General features: G+C 39.6%; 1 long non-coding RNA gene across 1 annotated transcript; it reads right to left on the bottom strand.

The window, feature by feature from the left end:
- Positions 1-5,307: 5,307 nt before the first annotated feature.
- Positions 5,308-12,835, bottom strand: LOC137247988 (uncharacterized). The gene is made up of 4 exons (XR_010951979.1): positions 12,635-12,835; positions 12,332-12,562; positions 9,628-9,808; positions 5,308-9,557 (listed from the first exon to the last, which is right to left on the bottom strand). It is a non-coding gene; the product is annotated as an uncharacterized lncRNA (long non-coding RNA).
- Between the last annotated feature and the right edge of the window lie 2,704 nt (positions 12,836-15,539).

Raw genomic sequence — 15,539 nt, 5'->3', positions numbered from 1 at the left:
CTATCCTCGCTTCTGTTTAACTTCTATATATCGAAGCCCCTCACTGCACGATAATGGCTACAGGTCCCGGGCCACCCATTGATGAGATAGGTAATAAAATAGACAACTATCTCCTGATCTCTCCAATTCTTTCGCTTCGCGAACCCTGATATTGTTACCGACCAAATCATCGGCGACTTTATTTATAACATGGATGCGCCAAATGTCGACCATATTGAACATCCACGTCGATGGCGTCACGCTACCGTCTGGCTTACACCCAAAACTCCTATGTGTGACGTTCGATTCCTAAAATCCATAGTCGTAATAAAATCCTCAAATCTCTTGCCGGCGTCACTTGGGTTAAAGATAAAGAAACGCTCATTACCACTTACAAAGCAATTGGCTAGCCGATAGCACGCTACGCCTCCCCGATGTGATCGTCAAGCCTAAAGACTACTCAGTGTAAAAAGCTACAGGCCTGCCAAACTACTGCCCTTAGAAGCGCCTCGGGTTGTCTTCTTATGTCCCCAGAACACCATTTACACAATGAGGCGAGAATACTCCCCATCAGGGAGAGAAATTAGATGCTAACCAAACAGTTCCGGTTGAATACCCAGAAACATGGGAATCCCAACAGACATCTGATTGATGAACCAACACCGCCCAGGGGCTTAAGGAGTAATCTCCGTAAGCATTATGAGGAAATACGGCACCTGAAAACACAGCCGTATAAACCCAAAAAACACAAGTAGGTCCTCAGTGAACTCCACAAACATGCGTCGGACTTTTATGCCAGGAATTGCCCGGTGAATCCGTACTCAAAGAACAATACCCAAAACTTTCAGAAGAGGAACGCACACTACCCAGGGCTCAACTTCGATCTGGATACTGTAACAGGTTAAACTATTACCTATTCAGAATCAACCCCGATATACAAAACATATGTCCATCTTGTAACGTGTCCCCACGTGACACCAACCATCTCTTCAACTGTATTGTGGAACCAAGTCCTCTAACACTCCTCAATTATGATACACCCGTGTTGAAACAGCAAGTTTCCTTGGACTTACGTTAGAGGATATTGATGAAAATTTGTGATCGGTCGCACCTATTGGATGGGGCGAAGCACTGTCACGACAACAACGGCATCAGTTCACAGCCCCGTTTGCCTATGCAAAGTATTCATTTTTTTCGATAGCGCAAAGAAGAACATCTTTGATTGCTAAAACAATGTTGTGGTTTTAGCAGCTATTTGTCAAGACGGTATTATCGAAGAATTACAAGTTACGCGGTGGTGACGCCCTATTTGCCTGAAGTGTCCACATGGTTAAAACCCAACAGGAACTACATGCTAAGCATTTCGTTGCAGTTTTTAATTTAAAGATCAGATATACTGCAACCTTACCCCTGTGCTTTCAAGAGTATTTTGCGTTACTATCACCTTAAAAGTCTCAAAAAAAAAAACGTTACGGTATTAGTTTAATATAACAAAGAACCTTTATAAAGAGCTGTTACACTTTCAGTTAGCCTAATATCTAGTCTGATTAAAAATGATGTAACCACGTCAGCTTTTGAGCTATTTCACAACTTACAAAACACATCTTCCACTTACCCGCCATCACAGATCTCATCAAAGGCCAACATAATATTTTCCAATACCAAACGTTTTTCTACATACAGTTAGAAGGACGTTTTTGTCATAGTACTTGGCGAAAATGCGATTGCCACAATTGTCCATGATGCACATGCCTTTGATGACATTCAATGTCGGCTCCTGGACCTCTATGCCAGAAATTGCCCTGCGAACCCCGTTCTTAAAGTTAAATAACCCAAACTCGCAGAGAAGGAAAGCAGAAGGGAGACGCGAGTCACTCTAGCTCAACTTCAATCTGGATACCTGTTACATGTTAAATTCTTACTTATCCAGAATCAACCCCGACATACAATTTGAAGGAACATTGAAGCAATGTTATGATGAAATTCGAACAAGAAATCTTGAAACAAAATTTGGTTGAAGGAGGCTAAAGTGATACACTCAGGCATATGTTTGTTTTCTTTTATAAATTTATTTTTACATGTTCACAAAAAGTTAATAATAACAATAATAAACACTTCACATAAAAATATTACCAAACAATATTAATAATCTATTGATTTATTGCTTTACACTGTTTTCTCCATAGATGAAGTTTTCTCCATTGTTTACAATTGTTTGTAACATTTGTCAGGTGTTTCCCTGTAATATTGCCAGCTCGTTAAAACGATGTTATTCCGAAAAAATTGCACTGCAAACTTTTCCGAAATAACAAAATTAATAAGTGGTTATACTGGCTACGTATTGGGCTTGACAGTCTCAGTGAATACGCAGTGAATACGTAGTGACACGTAAGAGAACGAACGCGAAAACGTAAGAAGTTATATAATACGAATTCTGGGTGAATGTGAATGTGAGTGAATGCGACGCAAACATTCACGGTGACATACATAATAAGGGCCTAAGCGTACCAGAGCGTACCAAATTTGTGAAGGATATCCGGTTTTGCATGAATTGCTTCGCTTACAACCATTCATCTATCAACTGTCCCAGTGCTTTCCGATGTCTGCACTGTAAGAAAAACCATCACACCATGTTACACCCTCCCTTAACCAACCAGCCCGAATCAAAGGCTACGCCTAGCACATCCGCAAAAAAGGCAATCAATCTATTACACACCGAATCTTCCCAAGAGTCCAGGCATCCAATCTTTAACCTAACCGAGTGCATTTGGGAAGGGTCTCCTTCTCCCAAAAAACCTGACTCCGAAGTTCAGGCTAATTTCTCCACTAACAACGAGAAAGCCCTCCTCCCCACAGCCCTAGTGAGCATCGAACACAGGGGTTCTATCTTCACGCTAAGAGCACTAATCGATCAAGGTTCACAAAAAAGCCTCGTTTCCGAAAAAATACAACACCGTTTAAAACTACCTACATATAAAGAAAATTTTTCAGTCGCTGGGATGGGCGGAAAAGTAGTAGAAAATACTAATCGTGTCTGTCAACTCACGTTAGTATCGAAACTCAATCACACTCGTATCCATACAAACGCCATCGTCTTAAAACGGCTGACCAGTTTTCTTCCCTCCTTTAAACTATCAAAACCAAATCTTTCGGAAATTCAGGATTTAGATCTTGCGGATTCATACTTCTACACACCCGGTCCCATTAATCTTGTCATAGGCAGTGACCTTATACCCCAGGTCCTCCTACAGGGAATAAGATATGGAGTTTTTGGAAGTTTGCTTGCGCAAAATACCGTTTTTGGTTGGTATCTGAGCGGACCACTAACCTCCAACCAATGTTTTACCTTTCATACTCATACCATGTTACATCCTCCAGTGACGAGAAAGCACGGATCAAAGGCTACATCACATTTTCTACAATACCACCAAACTATTTGCGAACCGAATCCTCTCTGCATACCAGACATCCCATCCTCTATCTAACCCAAAGCAATCGCAAAGAGTCATCGTCTTCCAAAAAGTCTGAAATTCAGGCAAATTTTCCAACAAAAAACAAGAAATTTATACTATATACCCCTTGAGAAAAAACATTTATTGGCGAAAAGTTGCAATCCATCGCCAAACGTTCACCACCCAAGGGCAACACTTCTATTACATCTTCGGGAGGAAATACAGAAAGGAAAAAACAATTCATCACGTATTCGAATTTCCTTGGCCCCGCAGGATTGCTATCGCCATTAAAAAGTTATATTAGAATATTTATATTGTTAATATATTTCATTTCCCTTTCCCATAATGGGTTTTCATCCATTTCACATCATGGCTTCTCAAAAACTAATTTTGAAATATCGCATATAGTCAGCATATACATGCTGGAACTGTGCATATATATATTGGAACTGTGTGGAGTTTTTCAAATGGCTCACAGCATCAAACATTTATATAATCTTCCCATCTCAAAAACAAATTTACTCTCCCGAGTGAAAAATCCTCCAAACATATGGAGAACGCATTTATCTAACGTTATTTCTACAAACATACAAAATATTGGAATCCCCAAATCTCCCAACTACAGACCACGGGCCTCACATGAATCAACACTCCAGTTCCTTCGGAGTCCAGCATGTCTCAATTTGAACGAAAAATATCTTTTCAACATTTTTTTCATTTTGGTTTTGTCAAACCTCTTGCGAGAAGTACGATAAAAATTCCGTTTGATCTCTAAATAAAATCTTATCATATACAGTCCACTTTCGAAAACCATCCATCATCGAGCTGTGGCGCAGACCCGGAAATAAATAATCGGGATATAACGAAGCTAACGAAACTCGTTGTTGAGTTCAACAACATCGTATTAAAATCTATCAGAAGCGGCATCGCAACAGGATGCCAGCATACCAGTTCTTTCTCGGTTCTTTTGTCATTTCTATTTCTGCATCATAAATCATCCTAACAATATGTCTTTAAAGATTACTAAAAGTGACTTTAATTACAGAAACTATTTTCGGGAATCAATTATCATCATCCACAAAATCATATCGGCTGGGATGGAAATTCACCCATCAGAAATTCATCATTCAACCATCGATTTCTTTAAAGTTGTACAAACTACAAGAATCACACTATCGAATTATACGTACCTATCAGATCATCTTTAACTTTCAACCTGAAGATATTATTCAACGGTTTAGCCTTGCACAAGTGCAAGGGGGCCGCCATGTTTAAGGGAGTTGTGCTCACTTAAATAGCAAATGATATTCCTGTCCTTAATTGAACTTTTGTCACCTAACCCCACCTGTGACTTGCGATCACTTCCCCAAGTGACTCGCGTTCACTTCACTACCCTACAAGACAGGTACCCGTTACCTAATCGATTACTTAATCGTTACCAATAACTTGGTCACCAATTATCGTCTTAATGACTTTTACATTGCTATCGGGAAAAGGTAACGCATGCGCTCTTTCAAAATAGTGTACGTGTGACTCGCTTTCTCGCTCTTACCTATTGTGTTTTCGACATTCCTTCTCGCTCGATGTTATTTACATTTTTAAGTTACTTCATTAGGTATGTTTTCGTTATCGCTAACCAAAACATATGCAACAACAACAACACGGGTAACTGGCCTATCGGTTACCCGTATCGATTACCTTTTGTCAAATCGCTTTTTCTATGAATGAAACGCGTCCTTTATGTTCAGATAATATTTAATTATAAATTATTCATATATACAATATTTTTTTACAATTTAAATTATTCCCTTATTACTCTAGTGAACTTTACATATATAAATTGTTATGGTAACGCATCTACAACGGAGCAGTAAGGAAGGCGGTCGGCATGATGTGTTGGTGCACAGTGGCTAGTCATTGTCGGCTGGGGCGGGTCCTTGCCAACCTTACTGTTCCTGCGCCATAAGCAGAAAAATGTTCCTATCATGCCTATCAAAACGAGCAGCTGTCAAATTCAAAAAACCTGGCAGAAGCGCAGAGACCGACTCAAAACGCTTATCAATACAAACTAAAACAACATCCGGCTGAACCGGATGTCACGGACAGACCGTTAACATTCCAAAAATTTAAATTCAAATTCAAAAAAAAACTGACGCAAAAAATACTACCGAACCGGACATGGCCGGTTACTAACGCTGAAAATCAAATTCAAAAAAAAAACCGCTGAAAAACCAAACAATAACAAAAAAGCTGAAAAATTTAAAAATAAAAAAAAGAAAAGGGCCGAATATACATAGGGGGCGCCGCGGGTGGTGTTGCGACGCCCGGTGCTTTATCCCACCCTCAAATAACCATGGCCACCGACGCACCTAAAATTTCGGTGGCCCCTTACCTGCCTTACCTTATGCCTTCTAAATAATTGGCGACGCCAGCATTCCCATTTCAATTACAAATTTATTTATAATTCATCATTTATAAAAAAAAATTTATATGAAGATGTATATATATACTACTCGATCCTGAGTTTTATCTAAATTTGTTTTCTTCAAAATAAGGTATACGCATTAAGTTATAGAGAAAAATGTGATAAAATGCTTGTTTAAGAGGTACAAGAAATAATTTCGAACAAGAAATTTGTACATAAGTATCTATTTGATGGAGTTCATTTCGATCCAGGTATTAAGAAACATGAATAGTAAATATTAACTTTGTAAAGCCAAGGTAATAATTCCTTTTTGGGGCTTTAGACGTTTTTAAATGGTTCTAAAACAAGTTTGGTTGCAAGTTTATTGCAGCTTTTCAAATAAATGATCCTTCTTTTACTAATAAAAGGTGTTTAATATCTTTAACTGCTATTCTTTTGTTCGCAGCTGTATGTACATATAACATTTTTTTTTTCTTTTTAAGAAACAATTATACAGGAAATTGTATTCCTTCTTATTATAACTAAATTTGATAACAATGTTGCTGCTGTTGCTCTGGTTTACAGGTCATTTGCTGAAAAAAATGTGTAATTCATCTCAATGCTCTTTCGAATTTATTTCCATACTGCTGAATAGATTTTAATTTCATAGGTATGCTTGTACATAGCAAATAACGTGGAAACCAAGCGACGCACACTGGAGTAAAAAAAAATACCTTAAAAATAGATGTAGTTATTTGGCTCAAAATTCCTATAGTAGATCGTGGACCGCATTACAGAATTTGCAGACTTCTTAACATTTACATTTTATATATTCATTTCTAGATATTCTTGCGTTCCACTCGAAAACGTCTACGCCAATATGCTGGAAGTTTTTTTAAAACCGGACATTCTCTTTTTTTTTTTTGTTGGGTATACTAAATTTGGTGTTCGCTTTCTTTCTTCTATATGCATGTAAATGCATATGCTTAAGTTAATTATACATACAGATGTATGAACCGCGTTTTAAATAGTTGTTGCTCTAAATGTTTGGGTTTTTTCTTTTTTAAACCAACATTATTTTATTTTAACAATTGCGCTAATGGTTTGAATTCTGACCGGACTTCCTACACATTCATAGGGTACATAAACGCACGACCCATAACCAAAAGGCAAGCATATTAGCGCCCAAATATGTGTCCGCGCTTTTAAGCACAAAAAAAAGGAACTGACTCACCCAGTAGGCCGGCGTTGATGGTTGTTTCACTCTGGTCTGAGGTGATCGAGCGGACCTGGTGGCAGGGCAACTTCGTGTGGACCTTTACCTTCTGGATGACTTTGTGCTAAATTGGGCGTTCGCTGTATTACGCTGCAGCGTACTGCTGGCCCTGGAGGCGGATGGGGTGTTGGACGCTTTCCAAAGGTGGTGGTGTACTTCGCAAACGTAGAGAAAGAGGTCTATCTTCGAGTATCAAGGCTTCTCCTCACAATTAGCTAGTGCCGTCCGAATCCGAGTCGGAATCCCTAGAACTTTCCTCACTAGGTTTGACTTGGAAGCGCTGACTTACTACTTCAGCTGGATATTTGGATATTCTTGTAAGGGTTATTACCACTAGTTCCTCGGCATTTTGCTGATTGTTCTTTTGCCTTTTAAATGACCTTCTTCCTTGTTTTCCAAAATTTTTCCCCACGTTTTTCTCGGTCAGTGCCGGAAACTCAATCAATTCTTTTTATTTTTCTCGGTTTCGAATCGCGTTTTAATATTTGATTTGTACGGATTTAAAAAAAAGTATATAAATCGTTGATACGATAAGACTTGGCAAAAGCAAACACGTTATGGTCTAGCTCCGTTCATCAGCGTGGCAAATCCAAAAAGGAAAGAGAAAGAGCCGCGCGAAAAACTTTTTGTCCGGAACTCGTGGTGGTTTTTTTTCTTCTTTTTTTCTTTTTTTTTTTTTTTTCCCGTCTTCTAGTGATGGCCGGTCTGTCTGTTCCCTTCTTTTTCGATATTTTTCATCGCAACCCTTTCCACATCGCTAGGTGTGTTCCCGTGAACACGCTCCCAAGTGGGTCGTAGCCGTAGACCGTAGCAGCAGACCGTAACAAAATTTTTATATTTATAAACTATATAAATACATTAACGTCTATTAATAGTCGTTCCCTTTCCGAAACCTTGTTTTGAATTTCTTATTTTTCCTGCGCTGGTAGTGTTGCTCATCAGTTTGCAGAGTCATATTAGTTTGGTAGGTATAGTAACATCAGACGTAACGAAATTAGGAAGCATGTCAGGAGTATTACCAGAATCCAAAGCAGCATGGTGATTCATTTCGTCACCTCCATTTTCTTCCATGTCCGGATTCATTCCATACTAGTCATTATAAATAACTTGTAGATGCCACATAGGTGTAACCATACCCTCAAGATCTTTCCGTTAAAATCTTGTGGTGTACAATGAGCAAACTTTTCATAAACATGTACACGTAAACTTGTATTTGTTCTAAATTGTTCACCACATTCTAAACATAGAAAAGATGTTCTTTCATCCACTGATTTCTCATGTTCCTGTATTAAGTGTTTGCGTAAATACCATTGTGATTACAATATGGACAAACAGTTAATTCTAAACTTTTCGTTGTTACATCAATTGTTTCAGCGTGTTGTACACGTAAATGAAAATTCATACTTGAATGTATTTTCGTCTTCCAATCGCATAATTTACATTTTAAATAATAACTGTTAGGCATATGAGAAATCTCATGGTCCAATAATTTTTTGAAGCTTGGTGTAGCTGCTTGAATATCACAAAATTTACATTTTGCACCACGTTCGTTATATTTAAATTGTAAATGTTCTGGTTTCTCTACACTATGCATAAAGTTTAGATGCTTTTTTCAACAATGTGGTGAATTTAATTGAAATACATACATTGGGCATTGTCTCATGAAAAATTTTCCATAAATATACTGAGCCTCTAGGCTCTTTTCTTAACATCTAATTCTGGTCGTACCGGATATGACAGTTTTGCTTCAGGTTATAATCCACACACATATTATTTTCATATTCTGTTTCATAATTTTCATCATTTTGAACATTGGACTTTGCATCAACATCATTATCATCATCGTCATTTTTTGATAACTCTGTTTTAAGCTTCATATTTATCAAAGGTTCATCTTCCTTAGTATTAGAATTAGAAACATTGTCATCTTCGGTTAAGTTTTTATCAAGTTTAGCTTTTTTCCTAGGTTTAAATTCTTTACTATCCGTACTAGAATTAATACCATCATCTACATTTTTCGTGGTCTGTTTGAGTTTTTAAATTTGCCAATGGTTCGCCTTTAGCAGTATTAGAATCAGAATGGCCTTGGCCATCTTCACCGTGTTGCAAAGTAGGCAAAATATGTTGGTGTTGATGTTTGCGCATATTGCGGATATATTGGTGGTTCACTAGTCATTAATTGTTTAGAAGTTTCAACTTGTTGCGATTGTTGTTGTTGTTGCTGGCTGATGATGTGGTGTTAACGTTTGTTGTACAATTTATTCGGGTGATTGCACATATTGTTGGTGTTGTTATGGTGCTGGAAAACCTTCCGATATTGATAGTCCTTGATTAGTGTAATCCCCACGTAGTGAACTACTCCTGTGACCGCGTCCGCGGTAACTATTACATCTGTAGGCGCTTAAGTTACAGGCATAGCTGACATCGCTTATATAACAGGTTGACTCTATAGTAAAAACCAAAACAAAATATTAGAATCAGTGTTTATGAATAACATATTTAAAATAAGCTCTTACAACAACGTGATCGGTGGCTACATCCCCGTGAAAGTAGTGTGGTGTTCCTCCTTGTATAAACGTAGGTACTGGGTGTGCTCAACCGTGCAGTTTTCTTCTAATTTGAGCAAATGTATGTTCTTACAGCCAAAGCTGGAATATTTGGGATATTTCTATCCTCACATCGTCAAAATCAAATTACCTAGAATGAAAAAGAAACTCATATCAGTAAGAATAGAATAAAAGTTTTTAATATAAGCCGAAAAGTGTTCCATAAATAGGGATTCACACATAGCTCTTTTCTGAGAGGCAAAAGGCACAAGAGAATTTTCAGATAACTAGAATCAGGACCTGGTAAAGTAACTTCAAATGAACCTCCACCATGCCTATGCATCTTCCGTTGGCAGGGGTACCCAAAGATACTTTGCTGTTGCATTCATAGAGGACATAAAATTATAACAAGGGACAATTGATTTATGTTACGAAGTAAATTAATTAGACGTGCTATAATAACAAATAAATACAGATGACAGTTTAATCTATTATGCGAAGTTCTTGAATGGATGTTCAAATTGAAATGGACAAATTAATGCTAAAATTGCTTTCCCCGACTAACCCGGGAACGAATTGATATGGATACGCCTATCCTTCTTTAGCAGCAGTGCCGTGCACCAGTTCTGTTTTGGACAGGAAAATAAACGTTTGGTTGTCTCCAATTTGATCATATGATACAGAATATACTCGTTTGCTACATCTTATTTCCCCCTGAAAGGTGCATTTGTTGCACCCTGCTGTCTGGCCGCTCACCCAACAGCACCAGGCACCATTGATCGGAGACTAATACATTCCGACAGCTTAAAATACACATATAATTGAAAAATATAAGTTCCAAATTTTGTTGCCTTAAGCTGGGAGCACTGGAGAATTGGAAACGTCGTAATGAGTGGCTCCCAGACTCGTCCCTTTGTCACGCTAGTAAATATGCTGATCGGAATCACATGGCATTCCAACAGCATATTCAATAGAAATAAGTGATTATAACAATGAATTGTACTTAGTAGTTTAAGTTTTAGGCCTAAACAGCCGTAATAATAAATAAATTAAATTAAAAAAATAAATACTCTTGTCAGTGTTTCACGTGCAAGGGATGGTTGCATCGGACAGGTGGCTCTGGGGTAGATTCCAAAATCCAGCGTCCTCGTAACTTTTATAAATCTTTTGTGGCTCTTGTTGTTCACGGCCTCATTACATTATGAGGAAATACGGCACCTGAGAACACAGCCGTATGAAGCTAAAAAACACAAGCATTTCTTCAGTGAACTCCACAAACAGGCGTTGGACCTCTATGCCGGTGATTCCTGTACTCAAAGAACAAAACTAGCAGAGGAGGAACGCACGCTTCCTAGGGAAACGAGAGTAGTCACTCTAGCTCAACTTCGAGCTGGATAACGTAACAGGTTAAACTCTTACCTATCCAGAATCAACCCCGACATACAAAACATTGTCCTGCTTGTAATGTGTCCCCACATGTCATCAACCATCTCTTTAACTGTATTGTGGAACCAACGCCTCTAACACTCCTCTCATTATGGTCCACCCCTGTTGAAACAGAACGTTTCTTTGGACTCCCGTTAGAGGACATTGATGACAATTTGTGATCGGTCGCACCTATTGGATGGGGCGAAGCACTGCTTCTACAACAACAGCAGGCGGACAACACGGAAAGAGAGGCAGCAACTGCATGACCCATCGATCCCGAGCCGTTCCTGCCAGTTGGCCCACAGGGGCATTTATTAGCAGAAGGGAGGGAAAAGAAAGAACACTGGCGCAATATGCCAGGCCTGAGTCAATCTAAGTTACTGTTAGGGGGTTACAGCACAACTCAAATTAGGGCATTAATAGGCCTCTCAAAAAGATAACCTAAGAACCCTAACGGCTATTCTTACAAGACACTGTAGATTGAACAGTCACATGCAAAAGCTGGGTATAATATCGAACAACACATACCGATTTTGTGATGGATCAGCAGACGGTGGACCATATCCTTATATATTGCGGCGCATTTTCAAGACGTAGGGCTAAGTTTATGGGCTCAGCATGGCCAGAGCATTCCCACATTTAATCACTCAAGCAAAGAACACTGCTGGGGTTCATCAAGGAAGTCGGCTAGGATGAGGTGCTGTGAAGGAGATGTGCAAGTCACTGTGCAATCCTCAATAAATTATCTATCTATCTACGTTCCAGTAACAAGCACCATTGTGGTACTAGCCCCACCATCGCGGGAACTATTGATATGACTACATTAAACCTTCTAGGGATTGAATATTAATAATGCCGGCAATGCGAAAGTCTGCTAAAATGTACCATGGAATGCTCGATATATAACTTTCCACGTTTAGAAACAGTGATGAAAAGAGCAAATTTAAAAAAATTTTAACTGGCTGTGGGTAGTAAGGTGTTGATGTCCTCTCTTAACGCAATGTAATGACAACTGCGATGCAGGGAAAATGACAAAAATCTTGCAAATCTACTGATAATAATTAATTAATGCCTCCCCTTCTATGCAGTTCTATGCATACATACATATGTATTTTTCTCTCCAAACGCTAATTAAAAAAATTAATTGGTTTTCTCATGAACTTCGAACTCTGTTGTATTTGCATTCTTCAGTTGATTATCAACAAAAGCATGACAAATTATTTAATATGGTAGCCAATTTACTTACCCTTTCTGGTGCGATGATTCCTGGACAATCGGGCCTGACTAGACCCGATTTTTTTTGCCTTAAGAGAGCGTGCTTAACGCGAACCATATCATGTTATGGCACACCTTTGGTGATGCAAAAAATCAAAGCCATTTCTGCTTCTAATGCTTCTGGGATAGCAGCAGCAGCTCCCGGTGGCGCCACATAAATAACAGTTACATGCCGATCAGTTGCCTTTTTTGCTCCGGCTACCTATTCAATTTTAATTCACATTACATTATCTACTAATGCAATTTTTAATCACTACAAATCAATATAAATTACCGAAGCAAATACTGGCAAACCAAGATGCGTAGTTCCACCCTTTTTTAGGGAAATACATCCAACCAGTTTGGTACCGTATTCCAAAGCATGTTGCTTGTAAAGTACCTTGTATCCTTGGCAAATGACACGTGAATCTGCATTTAGTTGTAGATTTCCTCTGATTTTGGCATATTCTGAGCTGAATCGCAAGCCGGCGGAGATGCTATCTATTAGAATAATATACAATTTTCTTTATTATTTAAAAATGCACATACGTATGAATGAAAATCAGAAGGTAAATAATTTTGTTGTTGTTGTAGCGATAAGGACACTCCCCGTTATCGACTTTGTTGGTCCTTTGCCGGATGCAGATCGGGTACGTTTCGGGAACCATTAAGGTACTAGCCCGACCATATCGGGAGCGATTTAGTTGACATGAAACCTTGTAGGCCATCCCGTCGATTCTATACAACTTAATATGGTAACAAATTAAAAGACGGTGCACCACCTAATTTTTATCAAAAATTATCAAACGTGGAATCAAAAGGCGCGCCTCGATTTACGTTTTTATTATTATTTGATATTTTTAAATTAGGTGGTGTACCGTCTTGTAAAACGTTACCCTTAATATTATTTTGGGCGAAGACCGCCAACGCAAAAATGCAGCAAAATTTTTAATTTCCGTCACATGTCACAACTAAAATTAACTTAATGTTATTTTGGGCGAAGGCCGCCAACGCAAAAAGGTGTTCTCTGCAACAAAATTTTTAGTTTCCGTCACATGTCACAACTAAAAGCACAAGATATTTTTCGTTGTAAACAAATATATTTTTTTTGCGTTTCAATGTTTTCCGGAATAATTAATGAACTGTCATTTCGATGACAGCATGAAACGTCGATGTGTTAGTGGAGAGCGAAAAAAGCTTTGAATGTGTGAGTGAACTGGTTACCTCCGTCTTGTAGGGTAGTTATGACTTGCGTTTATACAACCCTGGCGGTAGAGTAGACTGGAGTTGCCATCCAGTGCTTCCAGTCAACAGTGTTGGAATTGCTTTCCATCACTAATCTATGCTATAAATACAAGTGCAATGCATTAAGCTGGAGACATTGGTGCTTTATCGGTAACCGTATCGGTAACCTTTTAACAGCTGATTCGACCAACCTTATGAGAATCAATGCAATCGATTATTGGTGCCGCTAAGGTCGTAACCGTATCGTAGCCAAACAATTGGGTTTTGGTTTACCGTCGTAACGATAAACAGCTGATTACGTTAGGGATACGGATACAGCGATACGACATACGGCACCAATGACTCCGGCTTTAACTCGCTCTCCTGTTTCGTGGAACACTGAACATCTACCAGCAACCAACATCATCTACCTTTGCGTCGGATCATCAACTCCGGAGCGAGTACAAACATCATCACCTACGCCACATCCAACTCCAGGAGAAAATCAAAGGAAGTATTATCCCAAAATCGTAAGTTATATCTTTCAATATAAAAGCAACCGAAGTAGCACTTGCGCTGCGGTACTCCTCTAACTTAATCTAACCCTTGCGCGGTCATCACCACCTTTCCGTGAGATTGGTTCTCGAACCCCACCTAGCCCTTGCGCGGCCGCAAGACGGATCAAAATCCCGAATTATATCCTTCAAATTCATTTCATAAAATTTCCGTTCCATTGTAGAATTAGTTATCTTTACATCCTCATATTTGCTGTGTGAAGTATCAGCGTTTAAGTTCCAATTGTTAGCTTTAAGAGTTTAAATTCAATAAATGAATTAATATTTAAATACGCATTTGCGTCAATGCGTTAAACATTCAGTTATTCAAAAATAAAAAAATAAACCATTGAGATGCCCTGAAAATATATCCTTTTGCGTAACCAGGTCGCGTGTAGTTCTGAAGCCTCTTAGAGTAATATTGAGACGATTATGGGGACTATTCGCGGGGTTTTTTGGGGGCCATTTGCGGGTAATTTCTGGGGCACCCTGGAGATCCTCCCGCGTCTATTGGGGTCCATTCCAGGGCTCCCTCGCGATCCTCCTAGGGTTTTGGGGCCATTTCGGGATGGCTTTTGCGACTCTCTCGGGGTCTTTTGGAGGTCATTTTGGCATGGTTTAGGGGAGTACCTCGGGGTCCTCCCGGGGTCATTCCGTGCCTTTTTGGGATACCCTCGGGGTCATTTGGGGGTCATTCCGGGATGATTTTGGGGACTCCCTCAGGGTAATTTCCGGGATTATTTTGGGGACTCTCTCGGGGTCATTCGTGGGTCATTTCGGGATATTTTTGGGACTCCCTCGGGGTCATTTCGGGAAGGTTTTGGGGACTCCCTCGGGGTCCTCCCGGGGTCATTCGTGGGCCATTCCGGGATCTTTTTGGGTACTCCGTCGGGGTCATTTGGGGGCCATTTCGGGATGGTGTTGGGGACTCCATCGGGGCCATTTGGGGGTCATTTCGGGATCTTTTTGGGGACTCTCTCGGGGTCCTCCCGTAGTCATTTGGGGGTCATTCCGGGATCTTTTTGGGGACTTCCTCGGGTCATTTGGGGGCCATTTCGGGATCTTTTTGGGGACTCCCTCGGGGTCATTTCGGGATGGTTTTGGGGATTCCATCGGGGTCATTTGGAGATGCACCTGCGAAGTCCACTCCAATTATGATTTCATCAACAATCTCTGCCACTATAAAATTGTGTAGTACCGTGACGTTCCCAATTGCTACTTCACATGCTACTTCTCCAATTACCTGGGTCTCCTCTCCCGTGGCTGTACGTAATCTTGCTCCAAGCAATGGTCTTATCTCCTCGTTGACTAAATCTGATCGAATGATGGAATGGGATGCACCCGTATCTACAGTCAGTAAACGTTCCTTTCCATACATATGCCCTCCCGACAGTAAGATTGCTTGACCTTCTTCCAATTTGC

This window comes from Eurosta solidaginis, chromosome 4 (genome assembly GCF_040869045.1).
Source record: "Eurosta solidaginis isolate ZX-2024a chromosome 4, ASM4086904v1, whole genome shotgun sequence".
NCBI lineage: Eukaryota > Metazoa > Arthropoda > Insecta > Diptera > Tephritidae > Eurosta > Eurosta solidaginis.
Note: the sequence above shows the minus strand (reverse complement) of the source record. Positions and strands in the feature narration are given on the sequence as shown.